Source organism: Cyrtonyx montezumae, unplaced genomic scaffold (assembly GCF_038088225.1).
Source record: "Cyrtonyx montezumae isolate F1298 unplaced genomic scaffold, pur_monq_1.0 scaffold_3, whole genome shotgun sequence".
NCBI lineage: Eukaryota > Metazoa > Chordata > Aves > Galliformes > Odontophoridae > Cyrtonyx > Cyrtonyx montezumae.
The window spans coordinates 95983496-96007998 of NW_027072034.1; positions in this window are offsets into that span (position 1 = coordinate 95983496).

Below are 24503 nucleotides of genomic sequence, written 5' to 3' on the forward strand. Positions count from 1 at the left end.
GACTCTTTTCTAATTGTTGGTCAGGTTTGATTCCTCCAGTTAAAACTCCTCTCCTTGCAACCTTGTCACAACAGGCACATTATCTTCAGTCCAGACATCTAATCCTGGAGAGTGACAAGATTATGACATATCTCAGTGTGCATGTTTCCAAGCCAACTGAAATTTTAAGTAGTTCCACTAGTAATGTGTTTTGCACCCATTCAGAATGAAGAAGACAATGATGTAGACATTTATAAAAGATGGCACATTTTGTTCTTTCTGACAGTGGTCACTGATCAAATCAGATCTTTGACTTGCAGCTGTGATGGCAATCCCAAATCACCACGCTATATTAATTTCTTCTATTCTAGATTTCCTCCTTTTCCATGTGTTAAAGAGAGTCAGTTTTGAAGGTCTCTAACTCACAGAATCACAGAATAAGTGTCTGGAGGTGGTCTAATATACCCCATTGCTGAAGCAGATAGATTACCTAGGGTCTTTTTTAAGTTTTCACTGAAGGAGACTTCCTGACTTTTCTGGAAAACCTGTTCCAGTGTTCAACCACCTTCAGAGAAAAGAAGGGTTTTCTTGTGTCTTTCAGACAGAATTTCCCATTTTTCACTTAGTGCCTTTCTTGCATGAAAAATATTCCAGTCACTTAACCATCTTATTGGCCCTTCACATGCCTCACTCTGCTATGAACATGTCTCCCTTGTACTGGAGAGCCCAGAACTGCACCCAGCACTTTAGATGCTGCCTCATCAGTACTGAGAAAGGGGAGAATCCCTTCCCTGTGCCAGCTGGCAGCACTTCTACTAATGTAACATTCAGTTAGCCTTAATTGCTATGATGGTATATCACTGGCTCATGTTCTGCTTTTTGTTCACCAGAACCACAAGGTCTTCATTCCCTATAGAGCTACTTACCAGTCAGTTGGACCTAAGAATGTACAAGTGCATTGAGTTGTTCCTTTTCAGGCACTGGACTCTGTACTTCCCCATCTTGGACTTCTTTATGTTTCAGCCTCTTGATGTTCCTCTGAGTGCCAGCAAAACCACCTGGTGTGTCAGTCAGTTTTGTAACATCTGCAAAGTTGTTAAGGGTGTACCCTGCTTCACCATCCAGGTTGTTAATAAAGAGTTAAACAGTACCAAAATGAGTGTTAACTACTGCTGGATACTACTACTGACTTGCACCTACTTTGTTTTAGTTCTTTTAATCACCACTGTCTGAGCCCACTACTTCAGTCACTTTCCAGTCCACTTCTCTGTCCACTTACTTAGCCCATACTCTATCAGTGTGTCTTTGAGAATGATTGATTTACCTTGATAGTAAATCTCAACTGGCATCCACAACCAACTGACGAAAAACATAACGCGAATTACATTTAACATTTTTTCTTTCAAATGTTACAAAACTACAATGGTCTACCAGTTACTAAATAGTTACATCCATATAAGATAACAGAATCATTGAAAGGTTTGAGTAGGAAGGAACTCTGAAGATCAGCTAGTTCCAATTCTTCCTGCAAAGGCACGCTTTTCAATAGATTGAGTTGCTCCAAGCCCCATCCAGCTTGGCCTTGAACACTTTCAGGAATGGAGCAGGCGCATCCTCTCTAGGTAATCTTTTTCAGTATCTAACTAGCCTAATCATGAATTATTTATGCCTTATATCTAATCTAAATTTACTCTCTTTAGTTTAAAGCTGCTACATTTTGTCCTATCATTACAATCCCAGATAAAGAGTCACTTCCCATCTTTTCTGTAGGCCCCCTTTTAGGTACTGGAAGGCTGCAATGAGGTCTCACTAGAGCTTTCATTTCTTGAGGGTGAATAACTCCAACTCTCTCTGTCTGCCTTCATAGGAGAGGTGTTCTGGCTCTTTGATTCTCTTTATGGATCTATTCTGGACTACATCCAACAGGTCCATGTCTACCAGGTATCCCAGTTCTGAAAATAGTATTCCAGGTGGGGTTCCATGAGGGTGGACTAGAGGTGAGGAATCATAGACTCATAGAAGGATTTGGGTTGATAGGGACCTTTAAGATCATGTTTCCAACCCCCCTGCTATAGGCAGGAACATCTCACTCTAGACCAGACTGCTCAAAGCCCCATCCAGCCTGGGCTTGAATGCTTCCAGGGAGGGGGCATCCACAACCTCACCAGGCAACCTGTTCCAGTGTTTTTGCACCTTTATATAGTAAATATTTTTTTCCTAATATCTAGTCTAAATCTACCCACTTTCAGTTTAAAGCCATTGCCCCTCATCCCGTCACTACATTCCCTTGTTCCTTCCTAGCCTTCCTGTAGGCCCCCTTTAGGTACTAGAAAGTTCCCCCAGAACCTTCACTTCTCCAGGCTGGTTGGATGCTTAGCCTGACACAGGGACAGCTTGCTTCAGTGCTATTGTACCATTCCACTTACAAACAAATCTCCAGATACTGTTTCAGCTCTCGCTGCATTCATTAACACTGTTCCATGCCAGGAAAAAAAAAAAACAATTCCTTCAACTCAGTGCTGTTTCATTCCCTTTTTAGTTTACTCTCAACCACAAACCATGTTCAGTGTCTTGTATGGATAGTTTAAATTACTTCCTAGCACAATAAACCCATGCCATGACTGCCCTTAGCTGTGGGGACAATGATAATTTTGTTCTTGAACTGTTCTTCTGGTTTTTCTCCCAGTTTTCTCTGCAAACACTTAGTAGAAACTCAGTCACAGGCCTCTGCATAGCAGCAGACTTCAACACCAGTATTCACTGGGAAGACAGTGAGTATTAAAAAAAGTGGTGTAAATGGTAGTAGTGTTTAACTTACCAGACTTAACTTAGCATCTATATGCTGATATTTGGCACACGTCTAAGAAATTACTCTTTGGAAATTAACTTTTTGGCTTGTTCAGGCTGCATTGGGTGAAGAGAAATTGTTTTGAGCGACATATGCATAGGTTGCTCTTTAAGTAATGCCTCCAATTTACTTCCATGGGAACTAAAATAGTTACAACTATTACTATAATTCCGCTTGTTAGATAAAGTTCTCAGCTGTAAAAGATTACTTTGCAACATATCTACTGCTACCGCCTACACATTTTAACCAGTGATAAACAAGAGTCTGCAAGCCATGCTACACAAAACCTGAACTAGCATAGGTAACTCACTGTTGCTGCTACCACTGCTGAAATGCACTGCCCACCACCTTACTGTGGTGACATCCACTGTTTGGTCTCCATAAATGTTCAGTAAGTGTCAACGAGTGTCACTGGCTGCCTTTTTTTCCACGTGGAAGAATTCAGTGACAAACTTTTGCTACATACTCACTTTATATCAGACATGCGTTGCAAGGGTTGTGGACTAGATAACCTTTAAGGGTCTCTTCCATCTCTAGGGATTCTATGATTCTATGTTTTTACATCATGTGGTCATTTATTTTTGTTGAGGGTGGGTTTTTTTATGTCCATCTGAAGTATGGAGCATTTCTACCACAACACTACCTTTCAGCAACCTGAGTCTAATCTCCTGTGGTTAGGAAAAAAAAAAAAAACTTGCATTGAAACCGTCTGAGAGTATCCCTGTTTCTCTAAAATTGCTGACTATGTGAAGTCAATAGCTGTGCCATTTACTGTATGGAAGACTAAAGGGGATAAGTAACAAATCATTTGTTAATAGCTGCCATTGATGTCAGCTGTTGTAAACCATTATAGCTGCTAGATATACGGCAGAAAGAGTAATTTTCTGTGAGAAAGCACAGAGTAAGAGCTTTAGGAAAATATGTTCAACCACTATCAATTAAGCCAAAATGTACCACAAGATCTCCACTAGACAGACTGAACTATGAAGTGAATTTTATACATTTGTGCTCTACATCTGGAAACTAAGAGTCACCCAGCAGCTTGCTTTCTTAATAGTTTTAAACTCTTACAGATAATCTTGTTATATTTGACTTATGTTATCTGAAATCCCTGAATTCTCTCTGCAACCATAGCTCCTTGTATGATTCTCTTTCCTTCTTCTTCCTTTCCTTCCTTCCTTCCTTCCTTCCTTCCTTTTCCTTCCTTCCTTCCTTCCTTCCTTCCTTCCTTCCTTCCTTCCTTCCTTCCTTCCTTCCTTCCTTCCTTCCTTCCTTCCTTCCTTCCTTCCTTCCTTCCTTCCTTCCTTCCTTCCTTCCTTCCTTCCTTCCTTCCTTCCTTCCTTCCTTCCTTCCTTCCTTCCTTCCTTCCTTCCTTCCTTCCTTCCTTCCTTCCTTCCTTCCTTCCTTCCTTCCTTCCTTCCTTCCTTCCTTCCTTCCTTCCTTCCTTCCTTCCTTCCTTCCTTCCTTCCTTCCTTCCTTCCTTCCTTCCTTCCTTCCTTCCTTCCTTCCTTCCTTCCTTCCTTCCTTCCTTCCTTCCTTCCTTCCTTCCTTCCTTCCTTCCTTCCTTCCTTCCTTCCTTCCTTCCTTCCTTCCTTCCTTCCTTCCTTCCTTCCTTCCTTCCTTCCTTCCTTCCTTCCTTCCTTCCTTCCTTCCTTCCTTCCTTCCTTCCTTCCTTCCTTCCTTCCTTCCTTCCTTCCTTCCTTCCTTCCTTCCTTCCTTCCTTCCTTCCTTCCTTCCTTCCTTCCTTCCTTCCTTCCGCCCTTCCGCCCTTCCGCCCTTCCTTCCGCCCTTCCGCCCTTCCGCCCTTCCTTCCGCCCTTCCGCCCTTCCTTCCGCCCTTCCTTCCGCCCTTCCTTCCGCCCTTCCTTCCGCCCTTCCTTCCGCCCTTCCTTCCGCCCTTCCGCCCTTCCTTCCGCCCTTCCTTCCTTCCTTCCGCCCTTCCTTCCTTCCTTCCGCCCTTCCTTCCTTCCTTCCTTCCGCCCTTCCTTCCTTCCTTCCGCCCTTCCTTCCGCCCTTCCTTCCGCCCTTCCTTCCTTCCGCCCTTCCTTCCTTCCGCCCTTCCGCCCTTCCTTCCTTCCTTCCGCCCTTCCTTCCTTCCTTCCGCCCTTCCTTCCGCCCTTCCTTCCGCCCTTCCGCCCTTCCTTCCGCCCTTCCTTCCGCCCTTCTGCCCTTCCTTCTGCCCTTCCTTCCTTCCTTCCTTCCTTCCTTCCTTCCTTCCTTCCTTCCTTCCTTCCTTCCTTCCTTCCTTCCTTCCTTCCTTCCTTCCTTCCTTCCTTCCTTCCTTCCTTCCTTCCTTCCTTCCTTCCTTCCTTCCTTCCTTCCTTCCGCCCTTCCGCCCTTCCGCCCTTCCTTCCACCCTTCCTTCTGCCCTTCCTTCCGCCCATCCTTCCGCCCTTCCTTCTGCCTTTCCTTCCGCCCTTCCTTCCGCCCTTCCTTCCTGGATTTAACATTGTGAAAGGAGTGATATAGCTGAGGATGCTTACATTTCTGAAGGAGTTGTGATCTTCGCTGATTCATCCCAACTTTTGCCTAAACTTGTTATAGTCTCTTTGATAATAGATGGTATGGACAATAGAGGTTAAGAATGGTAAAACCAGAAAAAAAGAAAAAAGAAAAAAAAACAGGAAAACGTGGAAGACAGCAGCAAAAGAATTACAGAAATCACGATGTTACAAAACAAGGTCTTAATTAAGCAAAAGAAATCTAACTTGATTACATGCTGATTCTTCAAATACTTATATGTACACATCTATGAATGCCTCAGTAAATCTATCATCTTTTTTTTTTTTGTCTTTGTTGCATATTCAGATGTGAGGACAATACAGACTGGTTCTTGTTCTGCTCCTGTGGGTTGATTGCAATGCTACATGCACAGTGACTGAAAGTCCCCAAATTGTGAAGGGACATAAAAAACTTCCTAAAAACAACTGGAGCTTCTTCCGTATTGGCAGAAATGAGTAAAATCTCCCTTGTAAATATAAGAATGTTAGACTCTGATGTATTAGAGAAAGCAACCTTGTTCCTTTACTGGAAAGAAGCGGTATTTCTACAGTAAATCATAGGGTCATAGAATGGCTTGGTTGGAAGAGACATTAAAGATCATCAAGCTACAACCCCCTACCATGGGCAGGGCTAACACCCAAAAGCTCAGCTGCCTAGGGCCCCATCCATTCTGGCCTTGAGCACCTCCAGGGATGGGGCACACACAGCTTCTTTGAGCAGACTGTGCCAGTGCCTCATCATAATCTCACTGCAAATTTTCCTCCTAACATCTAATACAAATCTCTTCTCTTTAAATTTAAAACCATTCTCACTTGTCCTGTAACTGTCTGACCATGTTAGAAGTCCAGATGGTAAACTCCCTTTAAGTACTGGAAGGCCAGAAAAACCTTGAGCCTTCTCTTCCCCAGGCTGTACAATCCCACATCCCCAGCTTTTTTCCACAGGACAGGTACAACCCCCTAACCAGTATTATGGCCTGCTCTCGACCCACTCCAACAGCTCACCATCCATCTTGCATTGGAAGCCCCAGGCCTGGATGCAGTACTGCAGATGGACACTCACAAGGGCAGAGCAAAGAAAGACCATCACCTCCCTTGCCCTGCTGATCACCCCTCTTTTGATGCAGCCCAGGATATCATTGACATTTTGGACAATAATCATTAATCAAAGTCATTACATGGTAACAAGAGTAAGGGAATAGTTTGAACTAAGGCTTTGAATTTTTTAATTAGAGTGGGAGTACAAGCTGTTAATTATATGAGCTCAAGTGGTTGATGGGGCTTTGCTAAACTGTATCATCCTTAAAAATAAATGTTCAACTATGCAGAAAATTTTAATTTCTTCTTCTACTTGTATGAAATATGATTAATAAATCCTTATCCATATCCTGTAGCTGAGTGCTGAATGCAACAATGCTACAATTTAGCCTAGTGCTTGTTATGTACAAGATTCCCCAAATTAATCTTTTGTATATCAAAAGGAAATCACTCACCAAGAGATTTTGTCACTGGTATACCCTATAAGCAGATAAAAACACTGTCAAATCATAGTCCCACAGACACTGCATTTCAGTGCTATCACCTCTTCCTCTGCAATACAATGGTACATGAGCATGTTTATCTTCAGACATGAATGAAAAATGTATGTGTAATGGAACCTGAGGTTTGAACTGGAAAGTGAATGTTCACTCTTTTTTTTTTTTTTTTGGCAAATCTGTATTATAGTGTACTGAGATCTACTACTGAAGTAACTCTCCTGAGGGAAGAATGGGGAATGATGAAGTATTATGGTCTCTTAAGAAGTCAAGGTGGATTTTAGGTGGATTTTAAAGAATGTTGATGGAAAGCAATGACATTAATAAAGCTTCAAATTTGAGATATAACTCATCTTTTTCATAGTCTCTAATGCACTGGCTTTGTCATATAATAAAATGATTCTAACTGTGGATTGTGAAGTAAGGCGAATAATGCTTATGATTGTCATTAGACATTTCTGTGGTGATCCAATCCTATTTTCTTACTTATTGCTATCAGAAAGCCATCATTTAAAGAATTAAAATATATGCAACAAATTAAAATGGTTTAATTACAGAATGTTCACCTAGATTAAAAGAAAATGTAAAGGAATTTCATATAAGATTAATAGCCATGATGATAAAGAGAAAAAATGTGTTAGTACAAATCTGATGATAATCCTTCACCCACACATGACCAGGACTATCATGGCATGGCAGTCTGAAGACATAAAGACATACCCAAAGTGTGTTTTGAGACTGCTCTATCGGTGACGCCCAGTCTCTGCACAGCCACTTTGTGGTCATGGCCATACATATGCATACAGAATGGCTGCGAACAGTGTCTGCTTCTTGATGCTAGCACAAATAAAAGTATGCTGGCCAAGTTCACTGAGTATTGATTAAACTGATTTAGAACCCAATTAATCAGATATGAATTACCAGCCTAGGGAATTTCTCACACTGCAACAACTCGCATGGGAAAGCTTTGACATATCTTTGTAATACTCCTGTATCTAGATCTCTCTCTTTACAGTAAAAGGGACTAATAAAATTCCTGAACATCATCACATCCAGATAAGCTACTTTCCCCATGCTTTTATCCTTCTTGCCCCTAATATTCTAAGTAGCAAATTCTAAGAATGCCCAGCCCCTAATGTGTAGATATGTGGAGATAGGTATAAACAGGACCACATCCATTTCACATTTTTTTACTTAAGACTTCCAGGGTTATAATATATTACTTCCTAATAAATCATAACAATACTCCATAGTTTAAAGGGAAAGCATTCTTTACTATGCAATCCAAAGACTACAACAAAAATCTCAGTACAGAGGATTCCTAGGAGCTGTGTGATTGCAATTACAGCAATAGATAGGATGTTGTATTCACAAGCTGTCATAAGGAGAAACGAGACATTATTCCTGTACCACTTACCAAACTTTGCAGGAGAATTCATACACACACATCCCATTGCTCCACTCAGATTATGTGTGAGAGGAAAAGTTTTGGCAGACCTGAAGAGAAAACATCCCAAATCCCCAGTGTATCACCACCAGTAAATGATGGGACGTCCCACTTGCCCACAAGGCTGGAGATATATTTTTGGTACCAATTTCTATTTGCAAATGAGTTCATTATTTTGAGTCAATGCTTGGACCTGTTAATAAAGCAAACACTGTGAGAATATGTTGAATACTGTGAGGTCTGTAATGTGGTGCTGCTTGGATCTCTTCCACAAGAAGGAAATCCAGGAATGTCTGAAGGACAGATCATAGCACTCAATAAATACAGAGAGATATTTTTCTCTCTTCCTCCCAGCACATGGAGGCTTCCCTTACTCCAGAGTGCTGATGGATGATGCTTGCACAAGGGTAGGCCTGAGGGCACACTTCAGCCAAGCAGCATTTGGGGCTACAGTGGGTCAAGGTGATCTCTCAGATATCCTCCCTCTGCCCTACAAAACCTGACACGAGCACAGCTGGGCAGAGTATTTTCTGTAGCTGACCTTGGGGAAGCCCTTTCTATACTGCAAGTCTTGGCAGTCAGAAGTGGAAAGCTACTGACAAGAAGCTTTATAAGAGCTCTCCAGGAATGAAAACAATCTCAGCAGGGAAAAGCCTGCAGGTCAGTTTCAGTTACTTTTTGTCATGATGACAGCGGTCTGCAAAACACATTCTGCTTTCCATCTTTTATTTCCATCTCAATAGATGGCGTGTCATGACTTCCCAGATTGTAACATCTATATCCTGAACAAATTTTGCTGTGTCTCTCTTTTATCCTGGGGGCAGCCATCAGGGCACTTGAGTTTCTTCCATGCAGCTACACAAACATCACCACACCAAGCAGTAGAGCTCTCATGTTACTTGCAGTATTTTCTGAAAGTTTTTTCTCTCTCCCTCTCTCCTCTTTCCTTCCCTCCACAACTTCAGTACTCCACAAACTTCTCCCAGACATTGGTGGATCATGAATGGGGGAGGCCCTGGAGAGTGTACAAGAAAGGACAAAGAAGCTGGAGAAAGGTCTGGAGCATAAGTCAAGGAGCAGCTGAGGGAACTGGGATTGTTTAGTGTGGAGAAAAGGATGGTCAGGGTAGGCCATATTGCTCCTTACAACACCCTGAAAAGAGATTGTGGTGTGGTGGGGGTCAGCCTCTTCTTCCAGGTGACAACAATAGGACTAGAGGTAGTAGCTTAAAGTGGCAACAGGGGAGGTCCTGGTTGGATATTAGGAAAAAATTATTCTCAGAAGGAGTGGTGATACACTGGTATGTGTTGCCCAGGGAGGTGGTTGAGTAACCATTCCTGGAGGTGTTCAAGAAATGAGGAGATGTGACACTGGGGGACATGGTTAGTGGGCATGGTGGTGACTGGCTGATGTTTGGACTGAATGATATTTGAGATCTTTTCCAACCTTAATGATTCTATGATTCCATGATACAGATAGAGGAGTTGGTTCTGAAAAAGTCGTCCAGCTATTGCTTTCCTTCATTTCAGGCCTTTGTCCATTGATTACTTCAATTTTAAGTGGAGACTTCTTCACTCCTCATGGCATAAGAAATATAGCATAGTATCGTGACAAGAGCATTGCTCCTGGTTGAGGCATCTCCTCCCATTGTGTTCTTCATGTGCATTGCACATGCTGAAGAACTGACGGATAGTTCCACGTGTTCTGAAAAAATGCACTTGGCAGTATCACACTTCAGATATGTGGCACTCCCTTGAGAGATATTTTAACAAAGTTAATTAGTAGCACTCATTAGTAGTAAATGAAAAGCATAAAGATAAATAGAGCAAACACAGATAGAAGATATTTCAGCCTCTGTGTGTTTCCCTAAAGAAAGTGTATGTCTGTCATATCTGCTCACCAGTGGCAGTAACACACTGTCCTCCCCTTCAAGGAAGCTTTAATTATTTAATGCTTGGGAAATTAAATAGATGGTCTAATTCATTCTGATATACTGCAGGCAGGTTTGCTTTAGTAGGAAAGAGATATCTTATTATCCTGCTGAGAAATAAATATAGCTAACAGCAAAATTAATTAACTACTATATTAATGAGTAGCTCATTCTAAAACCTAAGTTGAAGAGTCTGAGGCAGGGTACTTGAGCGAACAACAATCGTGAGGGTAAGCCTCAAGTGAGACTGAAAGTTCTTTGATGTTTTTGACTAGCAGAAACTTCCCCTTCTTTGACTGGTGGGAAGTCCTCTTTCCTTTGTACAGTATCTGTCCCTTGGGTGAGATCCTCACATGGTTTGAAGCAGCCTCTCCATGCACAGCATCCACAGCAACCCTTCTCAAATCAGCAAAAAATAACTTGTTAGTACACGTGGAAAACAATGAGGCAGAAGCCAACTCAGAGCTTCCAGTCCCATATCCCAAACTAGACCACGCTGTATGGATTCTTACTTTATCAAGGTAATGCTAACCTGAAGACTGAAGTACTCTCTTGCTCCTATCACACAGTGACTACATAAGAAAACAAAGCAAAACAAAGAAACCAACAAAACCACCATTGGATCTGGATCAGATCCAGGCTTTGCTCTGTTGTTAGATATATTGGTTAACATGGATTTACCACTAAAGATCCAGGCCAGCTCCCTGGGGCTTGAGAAGGACCATGCTTGGAATCTTTCCAAGATGAACAGAGTTATACCAATACATAATGACCACAAATGAAGACAGTGAGTTAAGGAGCAAGAAGTTCACATCAAGACGGGGAAATAATAAACTTACTATTTTGCTCCTCTTTGTTACCAAGTCATAGAATTGTAGAACAGCTTAGATTGGAAGGGACATTAAAGATCATCAAGCTTCAGCCCCTGTCATGGGCAGGGTTGCCACCCACCAGCTCAGGTTGCCCAGGGTCCCATCCAACCTGGCTTTGAACACCTCCAGGGATGAGGCATACAGCTTCCCTGGGCAGCCTGTGTCAATGCCTCACCACTCTCTCAGTGAAAACTTTCCCTCTAACATCTATACTAAATCTTCACTCTTTCAATTTAAAACCATTCCCCTTCATCCAAAACACCATGTCATATGGTAACAGCTCCCATCTTTTACAAACATTTATCTAGTGTTTTCTACTTTCACTGCCTGATGGGTACCCACAAGAAGTGCAGGGAGTAATGGATTGGCAGGACAGACATGAGCTATCTGAGCTCAAAGCTGGGCTTCCACTTTCCATTTGTGCTTGGAAAACCACTCATTCTGCTCACGTTACACATAGAGACACCATGGTCTGGCTATGGAAATGACTTTCTCTGCCATTTTTTGGCAGAGGACAGAAATTTTTTTCAAGACAGAAGTAGTAGCCTTGCTTGGACATCATCTGGCATATTGCTCCAAAAGTCAGTCCCCACAGGAGAGGCATTTGCAGACATAATTGCTGCAAGTACAGCAGATGGCCTACAGATCTTTGTAAATACCTCAGTTAGGGGTTCCCTACATGAACTTCTCTTTGTGAGTCTGAAGCTGCTATTGTAAAAGAGTTGGATGAGATATCCAGAAGTGAAACAGCTGGGTCATGAGAGCTGGTGGTCTTCCCAAACCAGTTTACAGACATCTGATTGATTCCAGAGCTGTAGATGCTGTGTCAAATAGAGCTCAAAGATTGGTACTGTAACTCAGAGCCTCTTTCAGGCAGGTAGAAGTATTCACCCCCAAAGGCCAGCTGATCACAAGTAAAGGCACAGAGTTCAGTTGTTAATTTATTACCTTCACACAAAAATTTCAAGCATTAGAATCAGCTGCTGTCTTACAATTAGGCTGAAGCAGAAGGAGCCCAAAGGCATTATATTCTGGGTAACAGCCCTAAGACCTCCTTTCTCTTTTGTCAGGACAATGTTTTATGTGCTACTCTGTGGCATGTGTTTGTGTATGGGCATGCACATAGGAGGAATTAATATATTAAGGGTAAAAAGCATCAAAGACAGAGGTGGTCTGATGAATGGGAATCATTACTCATTTTTTCCTTTCCCTTTTACATTTGAAAGGATTTTGTTTTATTATTTTTAATTAAAAGGATAAATAAAACAGCTGGAGTCATGCATCAATGGATATATATGTCTGTGGCTTTGAAACTGATCTGTATCTTAAATCTATTTTGTTTGCATGAATAAATTTGGTATATGTACTGACATCAATAGTAAGGAGCTTAATTAACAAACTTTAAGAAAGATAAGCAATTAAAGCTTAGCAGAAGACAAATTATATGCAATGTTTAGATCATTTTCTCTAACAATATTTCAGGTTGGAGGCAAAGGAAGTACCACTGAATCATGCTGAAATGCAAAGCTGCCATGTAAAATGCCAAATTATATGTGCACCTCATGCCTCCCAAACCTTGCTATTTCTGCAACGTGCTGTGTACAATTTAATTAAGAATCTTCATGCAGGGACTGTTGTCGAAGAACATGCTTTTCTCCGCATGAAGTAGTTAATAGTTTGGTGGGGTTTTTGTTTGTTGTTGTTTTTTTTTAATTTATAATCCAATAGAAAGTGGAAAATCTGCAGTCAGTCCCCTGCAAAGCCTCTGGGATGCCAATTAAAAAGATTAAATAAAACAGAATGTAATTTTGAGTTATTACTTGAGAAAACATATCCATAAATTATAAAGCACTGTTCCCAACAGGAAGTGTGCAGAAGCTGCGTGCCTAATACATGCACATTACCAAACAGTGCCTTCGCAAGGGACTATCAAATAGGAAATAATGCTGCTCTCAAAGGTAAAGCAAAACCCACCACGATGTCTTATATCAGAGTGAGCTGAACTGAAGGATGGTGAGGTGATAGTGTTAGCCACAGGAGTGCCATACTGCCCCATAGCACAGGTAAGAGCTGGCACTGCCTTACTCCTCCCGGTCTGGTCCCTTATCTTTTGTTGCCAGAGTTTGTTTGAGCCTCTCAAGCTTGTCAGCATCTGGGATACAAAAAGTCAGCCCCTTTCCAGAACAAGATTTACACTTTGAAATTATCCAGCCACAATGCTGAGAGAGAGACAGAAAACAGAAAAACAGTCAGGCAACAGAAAGAGGGAAAGAAGGAAACCCTTCCAACCAAACTCGGTTTTACAACACTGCAGTGTCAAGTAGCTCAACAAATACGAAGTGGAAGCTTTCCAGCATTGCTGGAGAAGAGAGCTCTTGTCCACAAAACTGTCATTAATGACTTTTATCAACTCCTCATCTTCAAGTGCTATAATATACCAACAAATTCCAGAAAAATCCCTCCTTCAACATATTCTAAATGCATGGTGATTTTATATATGGGAATAATATAGCATTATGCCCACTGCAGGACTCTTAACTTGTATAGTTTCAAGCTGCTGCTGCATTTGGACAGGGAAGTATCGATTTTGGTCCAAAGTGCCACAATTATTCTGGAGAACATGCAGTATTTCCAGCATGAATGTTCACATTCAGAGACCTCTTTACTGTCAGCATCCATGCCAACAGAACAGTCTCACACTGACAATCATTATGAAAATGCAAACAGTAATTTGTAAAACTGGTAAATACTAACACATCTAAAGCTGTCACTGTGACAAATGTGTGTTTCCTTCGGCATCCATCTCAGAAAGGGCAGAATGAGAATACTGGAATTCCTGTGATACTGAAGTTCAGAGGTGGATTTTGACACCTGATCATGCAGATCACTGCTACATTTCAGCAGTTTGAGAGTCTGTCCACTCCTTGGACTCTGGGGTGACTGCACATTTAGATGATGACATATTCAGAATTAGCCAGCTGACTCAGAGTGCTGCATTAAAAAATGTAGAATAGTCATACAGTGATGGTGTTGCTGACTAATGGCAAATATATAGTGCTGTGCAAATGCTTATTAACAATATGATAAGCTGCATGATAAGCACACAACAACTGCATATCATGGAACACTCAGGCTATAGATGACACAATTCAGTTCAAAACGAAAACCTAAGAAGGGTCTGGTACAAGGTTGTAGTTTTCAGTGCTTGGATTTATGAAAATCTTTATTTTAATAATTCTTTATTTTACACATCACATGGTTGTATGGTGCCCTGGATGTCTAGGAGAAAAGCTTTTCATTTAACACAACAGGGAAGAATCTTAAATTATGACAGGGTACCTAAGGGTATAGAATCACCGTTAATTTAATATTGGATCTCAAATACTGAAGACCAAATAGCTCCTGAACATTATACAGATATCTTAATATCTAAAGAGAGATTCCAACTAATATGGATGCAATACTGAATTTCAAACTGTTAGAAAGAATTAATTTTTATTCTTGATATAAAACAGAGAAGTCTCAGAAATCCCAAGAGACTTCAGACCAGCTATTCATCTGCTATGAAGTGAAGCAGTTTTCTGTGTGCAATATGGTTTCTGCTATGGAAATTTTCTAACACAAAGTATGATAGTGCCCAAACCACTGTGATATGAATAATTCACCACACAAAAAAGCTAGAAGAAGCATCTACTCGGAAGAAAATGAGAATTAGGCTTGTGTTAATTCTCGCTTCTTTACGATTAAGACAATTAAGTATGTAAATGTGTGAATTTAAGGTTTGCAGTAGTTTGAATTCTCACTTCTGTGACAGATGAATGAAGAACTAGATCTTTGGTTTAAATCCATACTGTTACACTAGGATATAACACTGACTAATGTACAACCCACACATTTCACTTAAACTAGGAGGAGTGGGTCAAATTCTGGTTCCCCCTGCATGTTCTGCCTGGTACAGGATATTGCTTGTTCACTTTTCTGTTCTCTAACTAACTGAATTTAATTCTTACTCCATCCAATTATCCTGACTCCTAATAGTCTACAGTGACATGTTAAAAGGTTCTGAATGCAGTCAAAAAACTGTACAGAAAACCATATTTTTACCATTTTTCTTGTTGCACAAAAGCAAATGGGGATAGTGGTGTAATGCCCAGAATCAAATGAGGTGCTCTAATTTCATGCTTAGATGGTGACTGACAACATGGAGATAAAGGATTCAGACTGAAAATATGGAGAGGAAGGGCTCAGGCCATCAGTTCAACTTCAGTGGAGGTAAGCACTAACATCATCTGAAGACTCACTTCACAGATCTTTAATAGATCAGTCTATTACATAGCTACCACTTGTAAAGTGCTTCTCTCTAAGCTATTATGGTAATGCCTCAGTGCTTTTTGCATGCTGAAGATATACTTACACTCATAACCTGGTAAGGTAATAAAATGCTCACTTTGCAGACAGAGAAGCAGTGTACAAATACGCACAGCACTGAAGGACTTCAGGCACCCGCACATTGCTAAATACTGATTATTTTAGAATACCTGCCCCTAAACTTCAAGCAGAAGTCCTGCAGAAATAATGCCATGAGTTCTTCGGGTGCGTTCTCTTTCTTGTAGAATACGAAGTGGACACTTGTTCTCCCTTCATCTATTCCAATGTTTTGTTGGGTTTTTTTTGTTTGTTTGGTTGATTGGTTGGGTTTTTTTGCATTTTGTAACTGAAACATTCCAACTACTCTGATCCTAATGATTTCAGAGGAAAGATTTAAAAATTCACCCCATAGTGGCATGCTGGATTAAACTAATTCTAAACACAGGATCAAAAAGGCAAAGTTAATAAAAATAGTAGCATGTACAGAAAACCTGCAATTTGTAGAGTATTCTTTGATCAGATTGAAAACCAACTCTACAGTGAGAGTACTTGTGCTGCTCCTCGTAACACAGGGAGCTGTTCTTCATTAAATTAGCCTTACAATACATCCATAAATTAAACAATATTTTGCAGATTTTCCAAGAAGTCCTAAAGCAAATTCCAACTCAATAAAGCCTTCCTCTTGGGAAAGCTCTTCTGCACATGTTTAGTGAAGTAAAAATGGCTACTTGCATGCCTAATAGGCATGTGTTTGCAGATGTTGCAAAATGAGCTCTTCCTGGTGATACTACTACCACCAAGACTCAGTAATAATGTAGACAGAAGTCCATTAGTTCTTGCCAGGTTATTGGAGTTGGAATTTCAAAGGAATTTATAGGAATTTGACTTAAAAGTCCAACTGAATTTCAGCTTCCCATTCCTTTCACTACATTTTGAAACCCCACCTTAGGTGCACAGCTGCCCCTTTGTCATCACAAAAAAAGCACGAAGACTTGCTAGCACACTCTTTCTGCATAAAATATTTCTTAGATAAAGCTTATGTCAGACGCAGTGCATGGCACTTTATGGTTAATATGTAACATATGGTAAATATAGACATGAAGCAGCAACATCTCTAAAAAACAAGAAACATCAGTAATCTTGCTCATCATTAACAAGGAATATGATGTCAGTGCATGACATGTACATCAATCATTGCATTAGTTTCCAGGTTACAAAAATGCTTCAGAAGAAGGAGTTGCCAACTCAGCCACGAGTGTCACACTGCATTCATCATACTAATGAAACAGTTCCCAAACTGTAAGAAATAATCCTACACAACACCACCAAATGTATAATATTGATCTATGCAGCTGAGATTTGCAAAACCCATCTTTTTATTCTCCTCACAAGTCAAAAGAGCAGCCATAGGTTCGAAACTATCTCTGACAGGAAGAAGAGAGGTCATACAGTCTGAGACTCATTCAAAAGTGACTGAAATGAAACATTCACACTGTTAGATTGATAGCTTGGAAAACCATTACAAAATTCCTTTCTCTCTAATAAATTAGACAACCTCTTAAACTTTCAGATTGATCCATTGTGAGAACACACATTGCCTGAAAGCTTTGCCTGAGATTGAGTGCTAAGTTCAAAGTGTTTCTTTCGGTTGATAATCAAGACTAACACCCATTAAAAAGGTCCAGTGAAATTTTGCATAGATTAATTAAATGAGAAGGAAATCCCCAGACTTTACTGAGCTGCTCCAGTATTTCCTGTTAGCAAATTCTTTCATGTACCACAGTCTAGAGTCAGGGTACTAGACCCAGAACATTTTAAATGGAGTCATGGTATTTAAAATATATGGCCTATTGGCATCCCAGGCTTCACTCGTGCATTTTCTTAGGCTCTGAGAGAGAGGACTCTGTTATGCTGGATTGTGATTCTCAGTCACTGTCTGCCTCACTCTTTTCTGTTGTCACCACATGGTAAGTAGCCAAGACACAAAGCTGAAGGGGAGCACATTCCCATTAACAGCCAGACAACAGTTTGGACATATGGAACCTATTTGCTCCAAAATCCATACTTAAAATGCCACAAAGAAAACCCATGTGCTTAGGTATATTGAGTGAAATTAACACAATAGCTAATAAATTAAAATGATAGCTGTAGCATGATATAGCACAATGGTGGAAGACAACCAAGTAATAAATTAAAATGATAGCTGTAGCATGATATAGCACAATGGTGGAAGACAACCAAGTGAGAGAAAGATTTGATTAGAAGTTTCTTGCTCTAACAACTATCACCAAGAGTTTTGTACAGAAACCTTGGTTTTTATTGTTATGATTAATAATTTTGCTGGTCATTTTAACCAAAAGTTTCAAGCAGGGAGTATTTATTGTTCATGGCATAAACAAGGTTCTGAGCAGTGCTGAAAGCCTGATGGCCAGAAAGTAAAATAACGTCATCCAGTGTGACCTTATAATAACTCAAACTTAATAGTTGGTAGTCTGGGACAGTGTTTCCCTAACCTCCAATACATATATTGTGACACTACATCATGTGCCTTACTACTACCGGGAGCATCAAGAGGGATCTGCTAAACCCATTTGCTACTTCCACCTTACTCTTGGGGTATTTGGAAAGACTGGAGTGGAAACTTGTGCCAGTTAAAACCTGGATTCATGCATGTTGAAATTTCGGGATTGTTTCCTCATTTAATAAAATAATAGCTACACTGGATATATAACTATGGTACTTAGAATTCTCTTTGCACCAGACTACAGTGTTTCTTTCCCAAGCAATGTACCACCTGGAAAATCTGAGAGTTCAGGTGACACTTCAGAATTGCTCCCTTTTAAGCCCCAGCTTTGATCTGTATATTGGAATAATGAGTATTGGTTTTTTTTGCTGCAGCCTCTTGGTGGCAATAGCATAAGGTAACACATCTGAAAGCATGCCAAAGGCTACTCCTTCCCATGTTTTGAGGCAGGCCACAATGGCAGAGACTCTGGTGTTAAAAATCCTTGTGTTTTACTCCACTAACATATTCTTTTAGGTTTTTTGAACCTCCTTCTCTCAAACATGCAAGCTCTGATGTTAGTAAGAAATGTAATTTCTGAGAGGGAAAAGAAGGATTTGTGGGACCTGACAAATTCCTGTTAATTATGCATCTAATTAACACAGTTTGGATGACCCAAAAAAAAGTTAAGTTTTCTGTGTTGTTTTTTTTTTACTAGGCTCTCTTTCATTTTACTTTCACCTTCCATTCACAGGCACCAGTACCTAGATTTAACTATACAAGTATCATTCTAAGGATGAGTTTCTGAGTTTGGCTGAGTGAAACTCAATTTGTTGCCCACACATCCTGGACAGTTCTCTCAGATTGGAAGATGAGGATGTGTGCAAGTCAGAATAAGAAAACCTTTTCCTTAGTGAAGTTCAAGCCCCCAGCCCATGTAGGAGACTAACACCCAACGGTGATATCAAATTATGTGTTCAACACCTGAGTACATTCATTCATATTTGGGGACTGGATTTTTACTTCCAGTTGCCTCTGGCTGAGAGACTGTAGAGCGATTTGTTGAAGATGTTACTGCAGTTACTCATATATCTTACGAAGGAGTAAATACCTTATCCTGTTTAATGATGTAAGTAATTATATAGAGAGAGCCACAATGAACTGGCAGGCTGCATTTAGTCACCTTGAGCACCGCTGTGCTCTAATTCCTTTGCTTGGACATCTTATGACTTGCGTCCTTGCAAAGCTGTGTCTGGCACCATTCTCTACCACAGACACAATGCAGGGGAAAATGTCTCATAAAACCTTCCAGGCCTGTGCCAAGAGGGGTGTCAAGGACTTACCAAAAGATACGTATACAGAACTTGTAGGAACTTGTCTCAAAACACTATGCAACCCAGCCACTGTGCTGGGGAAGGGGCTGTAGTTAGTGGACCTTATTGAAGTCTGGAGCATAGATAAGGACAAAGTCATATAAATGTTTTGCAGCCTGCAGGTTTGCTATGCTGGGTTAGTCACATGAGATCCCTCAAAATGCCCTCTGCTCATTCTGGGAAAGTCCTTGGACTTAAGCATCACATGTGTGAACAATGACATGAACCCTGTAGAATCTGGATCTACTGGCTACAGAGAGACTGTTCAGAGAGGCTACAGGTCAACCCTCCACCTGCAAACCAAAGAACCGAAGACTATCACTGTATCTTTGGGTGATGAATATGAATATTTACCTCCTTCTCTTTTCTTTTTTTATTATTTATTTATTTATTTATTTTTATTTTCCTATTTATCTATCTCTCCATCTCACGATGGTACCAATCAAATACAACAAGCCATATTATGTTTCACTGTTACCAAATTTATCTGGCTTTGCTGTTTTGCATGGTTTTTATTGTTATCAGGTTTGTCCTGATCATCACTTCATGTAGCTCACATTGCAGTAGAATACTAAGGATAGTATGTTGAATAAATTGCTTAATTGTTTAGTCTTGTTACATTCCCCAGGTCAGTGGCTGAGTCACAGTGATCCTGCAGACCAGGGACATCCTCACTCAGAGCAAATAAAAAACTAATCTCCCTTGCAACTCGCTGATCAGGATGAGTAAAGGGGAAGTCTGATATCCCTGTTTCTGTAACTTCAGTAGCTCCAAACAACAAGGCCTCAGTAGGCCATGAGAGACTAAACTTGCCATCTCAAAATGGAAACCATTCCAGGAGCTAAGCATACCTAGCATTATAGGTATGGTTCCTGATGAGGCAAGGAGCCTGTGGCATTTCTGACAGCTCACCACAGATTCTCTGTACAGCTAACACTGTACAGAGAAGGGTATGTATTATTTGTCCCTGGTGCTAAAGGCATTTTGGAGCCCAAACTAATGACAATAAACATGCACTGTGGATTGAGGGGGATGCTTTGGCCCATTTTCAGAAAAAGACTGAATCTAACATTTCAATGGAGTGGTTGTATCCCTCAGACACCTGGGTTGTAACATGAGTCTGAAAGCTCCAGGTGCTCCTGAGCAGCTGTGCTATTTGCATGGTACAGCCTGTTGCATGGTACAGACATTTTAGCAGACACTTGTAGTAAAAAAAAATAAAAAATGGGCAAACACAGCATATGCTTTTTCAGCTAAATAAACCTTAGGCTCTTCCTACCCTTACGGAAATATTCCACTTACCAGATGTGATCATTCCTCTCATTGACCCTAGCGGCTATTGCCAGCACAAGTTGAGCAAGAGTGGACTGCAAGCAGGACTGAGAAGGACCTTTCATTTGACAAATGGTCTTCGCTTGAAAAATATTTTTATAATACAGTAAGCATTTAAATCTGCTGCCAGTTAACTCATATCCTATAGCATTTAGCTGGTGGTTGAACAGGAAAATTCATTTCTTCTCCTGAGCCTAGGAGGAAAAATGCATTCAGAAGAGGTAGCAACATATGGACCTCACAAGGTGTACAGGCTTATTTCAGGTGTGACATTCACACTCAACTGAAACAGTGAATTGCTATCATTACCATCTTATCAAAATGAAATGAACACTCTGGCAGTACTTTTTGACTTCTGTATTCTAGAGTACTATAGACAGACATATAAACTGACTACAAGCTGTAGAAAAAAGATTAATAGAAAATATTAACTGTTCCTAAAATTTCCAGCAAGGCAGCAAGTTCATCAGCTGGTTAGGATTTAGCAGCTGAGACATTTTTACTAGCATGTCTCGACTCACTTAGAATTTATTGTCACATTAGCTGATTAACTGCATTCAGCAAACACTTCGTGCTTAGTGAAGGTAAAAAAAGATTTAAACTTATGGTTTCTCTCCTTGTTTTATTAGCATTATTTATGTTTTAAAAGCAGAAAATCTTCAAAATCAGTTTACTTATTTATGTACTGACTTACGCCCATGTGTGCGGGCACCAAGGTAAAGTTGACTAGTTTAGCTTGGTGTTTTGATGGTGTTAGCACGACCTCTACTTAGCATACTGCACAGGGAAATCCAGGCAACTGTAAAACTTTCTATATTTTTATGATCATTAATTAAATTATTTATGTTTTTTGAAAAGGAAATTATTTGAAATTATTTTAATAGCTCTAATGGTCACAACTATCTGTCCCCATTCGAGGCATTCCACTGAAAAATTCCTGTACCAGGCTTAGGTTGAGAAAGACCATTATATCTAAAAAGCAGTCAATCACAATTTAAAATTATCAAACAGTATAAAAACCTGTATCTTCCCTTTGCAAGCTGTTCCCATTCACGGACATCCATGTTATTTTAAAATGTACACTGTGAGAAGAAGTTTCCCCTCTTGGTTCTAGGCATCTATGCTAGACTTTTAATGGACAGTGGAAAAAAACACAAGCATTGCCAAAGCACAGTTCAGATGACCTATTTTCGACCAGATGAAGAGTGACCTCTCCAAATCACTTCTTGATCTTTCATTAAATAAAAGAGAATCCTCTGTATAGAGGTCTGAGTACTGAGGTATATTTACCAGAAGCATGGTATCACTATGCATAAACTCCAAAATAGCCACAGGTATATTTCCACCTTCTAGAAATCTACATTTGGAAAGGTGAATCCATTGCTCTGTGCTTTTTCCTGGACCCTAATTTTTCCACAATTTTCTCTAATGAAAGATCTGTTTACGTCAGACCATAATTAACCCCTCATTCTCTCTCTGATGAGCTGAATTGATTGAATTTCCCTATCTCCCAGTGCACTGCAGATTTTCAAGCCCTGAGGCTGTGGCATTGGTTTATGAAACCCTCCACAATTTACCAGCATCTTTTAAGATGATGGACAGCTATGAATGATGGTGCTTTTCAAGGCTGATCCCAGCAGTACTATGTGTTTTTTAGGCACCAGAACACTAACATCGACTCTGGAGTCATGCATGTTCACATCAGTGCTGCTGAGCCTGGGCCACCTACACAGCATCTCAACCACTTAGCTCATGGAAATCATTGTACAGATGTGACTGTGTTCATTCCCAACTAACTGGTTCCTCTCTGCTTCCATTGCCTTCTGTCACACAACAGTTGAGTTTAGAAAGAAGTTATCCTGATTCTATCCACGCTGCCTGAAGATCAGGACAGCGATGAATTTAGATTGATATACTAATTGCTGTAAGAAATGAAATATCGAAAGGAAAAACAAAATACCAGACATATGCTAAACCTAATAAGATATTCCATTTGTAACGCTCTTTAAACTAAACTTTCTAGCTATGATGTAAATATTACGTACAGTCATGTATGTGCATCTGGATCAGTTAAATTTTGTGCAACACACCTTCCAAATAACTAGATCTGGAGGCAGATCACTGTCAATAAAATTGTAACTACATGATCAGTGTTTGTGTGGTAGCTGATATTTCAGCCCCTGAATTATAACTATATATTTGCCTTCAGCAAAATGAATCAAATGCACCAATTAAGGTTTTCAAAAATGTTATGGTAAAATGAGTGGTGATGGTGTGTTATTTACTGCTCCAGCATCAGAGGGAGCAAATTCGTGCCCAGGGAAACCTGATGACTGGGGAATTCACAGCTCTTCAAACAGTGTGCGTGCCACTAGCAGATGAAATTACATGGAGGGCAGCTGCTGCTACTTAATTAGTAGGATGATAAATCTCTGGGAATCATTTGCCCTCTGCACTACAAAACAGCAGACAGCCAAGCTGGGGCTCTGACTTAGAGGGGTATGTTGGTCAGTGCTGTTAGTCCTTGTATCACTTCCCTCTGCTCAAACTGCCCTGAATGTTTAAATCCTCACCCCTGTCCTGGAGCCTCACAGGCATGCACTAAGGAAAAAGCTGCACTGCCAAGCTGGAAAAAGACAGAGTTCTTTCACTGTTATATCATTGCCCCCCAAAATGGCACGTGGTTTCAGCTGAGCATTCAGGACTGGCAGAACTGAATCAATAGGATTCTTTTTTCCCCAAGCTCGATACATCTTTTCTTTACATATCTATTTTCTTGTTCAACTCAGAGAGAGCAATGAGTGCTCCAGACCTCCTCCTAAAATTAGTTTGAACTTAGAGAGTACTTAGATCTCATCCATAGTGGCCTGACACTGCAGAAAAGATGGGATGAGAAAAACACTCAGAAGTATTTCACTGCAGTATTTCTTCTTTTGATTCATAGAATCAGAGAATCACAGAATGGCTTGGGTTGGAAGGGACCTCAAGGACCATCAAGCTCCAGTTTCTCTGCCACAGGAAGTGTTGCCAACTGCTAGATCAAGCACTAGATCACGCTGGCCAGAGCCACATCCAACCTGGCCTTAAGCACCTGTAGGGATGGAGCATCCATAGCCTCTCTGAGCAACCTCTTCCATCACCTCATCACTCTCTCAGTAAAAAAAAAAATTCCCCCTGACTTCTAATCTAATACATTTTGATATGCATTAACAATAAAGTTTTTTTCCTCACCATATTTTATTTAAAGCTCTGTTATCTATACAATCATTTCCTTTCTTCTTAGCTTTTCTGTTCTTGTTATGTAGTTTCTGGACAAGATTTGCTTTCTGTCTCTGCTGAATGAACTGCATTTCATTGTGAAGAAGCTGTCTTATCATAATGAGGATGCCCTTTTCAGCACAATTCATTCGTAATGACAACCTGAAACAAGAAAGTGCAGAGAGAGATGGCTTATATTTTGAGCAGGATGAAAGCCTAGTAGTTAGTGGCTTCTTTTTTCAGTCATTTATCAGGAAACTATGCTCTCTAAGAGCTTAGTTGCCTGCATGAGAAGAAATCAATCTAGTCTCATTGTCTGGTTGGGATTCAATAAGAAAAATAATGCAGTGATTTCAGAATGGACCATAGAGAGTATCTTAAATGTTTCATGGAACAATAGAAACCTCTTGGTTGGAAAAGACCTTCAAGATCATTAAGTCTCACCATTCTTTGCTAGATTACTGGAATTCTTTAAGAAAGCAACTCAGATAAGTAGATATACTGTGTTATGAGAAAAGTTGACAAGGACAGAAAATGGACTCTGTACTAGAGATATTT